This window comes from Elephantulus edwardii, unplaced genomic scaffold, assembly GCF_000299155.1.
Source record: "Elephantulus edwardii isolate Elephantulus edwardi_28Jun2011 unplaced genomic scaffold, EleEdw1.0 scaffold00054, whole genome shotgun sequence".
Taxonomy (NCBI): domain Eukaryota; kingdom Metazoa; phylum Chordata; class Mammalia; order Macroscelidea; family Macroscelididae; genus Elephantulus; species Elephantulus edwardii.
Window position 1 is genome coordinate 5923734 of NW_006399804.1, and position 5730 is coordinate 5929463.

Below are 5730 nucleotides of genomic sequence, written 5' to 3' on the forward strand. Positions count from 1 at the left end.
CATACACAAAAAGACAATAATCACCCAGAAATACATCAATTGGATTATTGCAGAGATAAAGATAGGGGTTAAAATGCTTTTTTAAAATGGTAGCAATCAAAGGAAACATGAGATAATGTCTACCCCTAAAATAATTCTTTACAAAAAAGGCACCTGGTTATTTCAAATGTAACCTGCCCAAAGGTCGAGTTATATGTCACAGGGCGAGTATGACTCAGAGGTCAACATTTTAACATCTTCTTTGTTAAGGATATGCAAAAACCACAAATTGTCCATGACAAGGTAACTGACGAATCATTTTAAGGTTTATCACTATAGTGAGCTCAACTCATAATAATTTAGAGGTTTGAAAAAAGATATTTAAATTCTTAGTTCATTTGGATATACTGAAAGTGCTTAGATAAACTAGTGGGGGAGAAAAAGTAGTTTGCTGTTTGCCTCAAAACATTTGAACAGATAGTGATTGCAATCACATCTTGGTGAGATGGAATTTCCTCTTCATCACTTCCTTGTAGCTGCCTTTTGATTGTAATACACTCATGACTTGGATGATCATATTTTATCACAAGAGCAGAGCATATACTTATTTCCTGTCCTTACAGTATGAAATGAATAAAAATCATGCAATCAAGATGCACTGATAATAACTGGTCATTGAAATGCAAAAGTTACAAAGAAATACCACTAGGTGGAAAACATAGCCTTGGTGACAAAAATGATGCCAGAGACCTCATGATAGAATTTTGGACTTTTTCATTACAAATACATTTTGTAAAAAAAAAAAAAAACCCAAACCCAACAACATAAAAGATAACTATAGACATATTCACATCACTGGGCCAACTGGCAGCACCATGGTAGATGGAGAAGAGATTGAGATTGTTAAAAAATTTTGCTTCCTTGGCTCTACAATCAACACTCTTGGCAACAGCAGTCAGGAAATAAAAAAATAAAAAAATGAAATCTGCTGTCAGGGATCTCTCCATAGTGCTGAAGAGTGACAATATCAGTCTAGAAACTAAGGTGCACTTGACCCAGGCCATGGTCTTTGTAGTTTTTTGCTATTAGAGAGCTGGATAATGACTAAAGATGGCAGAAGAAGAATCAATACCTTTGAGTTGTGGTATTGGCGAAGAGTACTGAACATACTATGGACTGCCAAGAGAACAAAGAGGTCTATCCTGGAGAGGGTGAAACCAAGTTGCTCCTTAGAAGCAAGGATTTTTAAGCTCCATCTCACATACTTTGAACAAGTTGCAAGAAGGGATCAGTCCTTGGAGAAGGACATCCTGCTTGGAAAGGTAGAGGGACAGGACAGGAAAGGAAGAACCCAGATGAGATAAAATGACACAGAGATTGACGTCATAGGGGTAGGTATGCTGGAGGCAGTGAGATTGGCTCATGATAGGGCAGGCTTCAGTATTATTGTGCACAGTAACAAACAGGGACCTTGCAGGCATCAAGTTGATTACATATGTCCAAAGAGATGATAGGGAAGTTAAATAACATTAATCAGAACAAGGCTGACTCTGGAACAATCAGTTTCTCTCTTCAAAAACACAACTGAAAGCTGAAAATGAAAATAAATCCACTGGAGATAGACCTTTAGAATATCCTATCTAAATTTAGATATCATCCAAAGAACAAAGTTCACACATTGCATGTTAATGACAAAACAAGTTGTGGGATAACATCAAAGACAGCATACATGAAGAAAACAAAAGATCCTTAATAAGAGAAAAAGTAGAGGAGAGATTAAAATGTATGCCAGAAGAGACACTGAAACTTGTTCTTGAAAAATAATAGCTAAGGTGAATGTAAGAAATGTAGCTAAAGAACTGAAAGGAAGATTTCAAAGATGTTTAAGAAAACAAAACAAAATATTATAATTAAGTGGGCTCAGAATTTCTCAAGCTGAAAGAAAATCTCAGACCTTGGTTTTCAGTGTTGAAGATTTCTATAGGAAAAATACTCAACAGTGAAGGTAGCGTCAAGGAAGATGGATGGCACACTCAAGAATCACAGTAGTAAAGAGAACTGGTTAATGTTCAACTATTTCAAAAGGCAACATATGATTGAGAGTGTTGATACTGGAGTAAAAATTGAAATTGCACTAGGTATTGAGAGAAAAGCGGAGACTTTGGAGAAAAACAACATCCTAGGAATTGATAGAGTATCAATTGGGATATTTCACCAAATGGATGCACTATTAGAAGGGCTTACTTAACTTTGTTACAAAATTTGGAAGACAACTAGGTGGTCAATTTATTGGAAAATATGCATATTTTCCAATGCTCATTCCAAAGAAAGATTATCAATGGAGGACAAAGACTATTGAATAAAACCATTAATATAATAATAAAATAAAATTATGCTGAAAATACTTCAAAATTTGCTGCAGTAGTACAATAACAGGGAACTGTCAAAAGTTCAAGTTGTATTCTGGAGGAGAGGATATGGAAAGAGGGGCATTATTGCTGATGCTGTAGTTAGATGCAGCTTAGTTGAAATCAGAGAACACCAGAAAGATGTTTACTTGTCTTACAGACTATGGAAAGGCAATCAACTGTGTAAGCCATAGATTACAGGTATTAGGGAAATTATGAAGGATGAGAAGTCCAGAATATTTAATTATGCTAATGTGGAACATGTACATAGATTAAGAGGCAGTCATATCATTAAAATAACAGAAAACTTTATGGTTAAAAAAATCAGGAAATGTGTGCATGTTTATCTTTTAATCATATTTAATTCAATCTTCATGCTGAACAAATAATACAAAGAACTGAGTATACAAAGAAGAACATGGCATCAGATTTGGAGGAGTATGTATTAATAAACTGGGTGTTCAAAAGACTGAAATTTTCCTGCTGAAAGTAAAGAGAACATAAAGCACTGATGAAACTTAGACTACATATCTTCAGTAGGAAATACACCACAACAAAAAGGAGACAAAAATCCTCACAACTGGACCAATAGGCAATTTTGTTGTTGTTGTTATGTGCAATCAAGTCATTTGCGACTCACAGGGACCCTATGTACAAGAGCCCAAAATGCCGTTCTATCCTGTGCCAACCTCGCTGTCTCAAACACATTCATTCCCACCACTCCACTCACAGAATTGATCCATCTCATCGAGGGTCTTCCTCTCCTGCACCATCCCTCCACTCTCCCAAACACGATGTCCCTCTCCAAGGACCAGTCCCTCCTTGCAACATGCCCAAAGTATGTCAAACAAAGCTTCAGAATCCTTGGAGAGGGACATCATGTTTAGGAGAGTGGAGGGATGGCGCAGGAGAGGAAGACTCTCGATGAGATGGAGTCAAGAAAGCTGAAGCTGAATGTGCATCATGCCCAAAGTATGTCAGACGAAGCTTCAGAATTTCTTCAGCTTCAGCTTTCTTGACTCCAAGAAGCATTCTGACTTCACCCTCTCCAGGACAAACCTGCTTGTTCTCCTAGCAGTCCATGGTATATTCAACACTCTTCTCCAGCACCACAACTCAAAGGCATCAATTCTCTTTCAATCATGCCTATTCACTGTCCAACTCTCTAATGCATAGCACGTAATTGCAAAGACTATAGCCTGGATCAGGTGCATCTTAGTCTCCAGCCTGACGTCATTGCACTTCAGTACTCTTGAGAGGTCCCTCACAGCTGACTTTCCCAATGCAATTCGTCTCCTGATGTGCTTCATTGACTATGCAAAAGCTTTTGACTGTGTGGATCACAACAAGCTATGGTTGACTCTGGGAAGAATGGGAATCCCAGAACATTTGATTGTGCAAATGTGAAAACTATACTTGGACCAAGAGGCAGTCATCAGAACAGAGCAGGAAGACACTGGATGGTTCAAAATCAAGAAAGGGGTCCGTCAGGGATGTATTTTGTCTCCATACCTTTTCAATCTGTATGCAAAACAGATTATCCGAGATGCTGGGCTGTACAAGGAGAAATGTGGCATCAGGATTGGTGGAAGAATCATCAACAACCTGTGTTATGCAGACGACACAACCCTGCTTGCTGAAACTGAGAAGGACCTAAAGCGCTTGCTGCAGAAGGTCAAGGACTACAGTCTTCAATATGGATTGAGACTCAATATCAAGAAAACTAAGATTCTCACCACTGGGCCAATTGGCAGCATCAGTATAAATGGTGAAGAGATTGAGATAGTTAACTGTTTTAGTTTACTTGGCTCCACAATAGGCAATATCATGATAAAAAGTAAACCTAATAAAGTTGTCAAGGTAGGGAACTCTCCTATCATGGTCCACAATGAGTTGTGCTGTAAACCAAAGGCTGCACTTCTCTGGCAGTTCGAATCTACCTGTGGCTCAAAGGAATAAAGATGAGTAGCTGCTTCCCACAGATTTGGCATTCTTATTGGTATATGCTGTCAAGTCAACTGTGACACATAGAAACCCTATACACAATAGCTTTGAACCCTGCCCCATCCTGAGCCAGTTTCACTATCTTTGACATACTGTCCGCAGTACCCCAGTTACTGTGTCAATCCACCTCATCCAGGGTCTTCCTCTTCTGGACTGTCCCTCCACCTTCCCAACCATGATGTCCCTCTCCAAGGACAAGTCCCTCCTGACAACATGCCCAAAGTATGTGAAACAGCTTTAAAATCCTTGCTTCCAAGGAACAAACTGGTTTCACCCTCTCCAGGCCAAATCTGTTCTTTTGGCAATCCATGCTATGTTCACTACTCTTATCCAGCACCACAACTCAAAGACATTTATTCTTCTTCTATCATCCTTAGTCATTGTCCAACTATCTGATGCATAGCAAGCAACTGTGAAGACCATAGTTTGGATCAGGCAAAATTTAGTCTCTGGATTGACATCTTTGCTTTTTAGCACTCTGGAGAGGTCCTTGATAGCAGATTTTCCTCACACAATTAATCTTTTGATTTTTGGCTGTTGGTGCCAAGAGTGTTGATTGTGGAACCATGTAAGCTGAAATTAACTACCTCAATTTCTTCTCCATCTATCATAATGCTGCCAGTTGGCCCAGTGATGAGAATCTTTGTTTTCTTGATGTTGATTTATAGACTTAGAAGCCCAATGTAAGGACACTATGAGTCAGAAAGGGACTCCAGGGCAGTGAGTTCACACTTTTAAATACCTGGTAGGCACTGTACTAAGTACTTCGCATGCCTCATTTTACTTAATTTTTCACAGCAAAGCTATGAAGAAGATACTATTATCATAGACATTTTATAAGAAAATGAAACCTAAGGTAGGTTATGTAATTTAATTTCCCAGAATCATAGAGTTGAATAATGCAGGGCTCACCACAGAGATGAGGGAATCTAAAACTTGACTTTTCTCAGGTTTATTGCTGATGTAACATGAATAGATTCTTTTCTCTACTCAGTGTGTCTGAAATTCCTGGAATTTCCCTCACTGAGATTCATTGCTTTATATGAAGGGAGTGGTATTGTGTACCATCAAGTTGGAGCCGACCCATAGCTGACCCTCCAACAGGTTTTCAGAGGCAGTTAATCACATGGGAGAAGACTGCCTGCCCATCAGTCTCTCACAGTGCAGCTGGTGCATTTGAACCATGTGTCTTTGAGTTGGCAGCAAAACTCTTTATCACTAAGCCACCAAAGCTCTCTTGTTAAAATACTGACTATTGGCTAAAATACTGATACTCTGGGTGGATCAACAGCTTGAGGCCCTGTGACTGACTAATAGCTGACCCTCTAGAGTGCTTTCT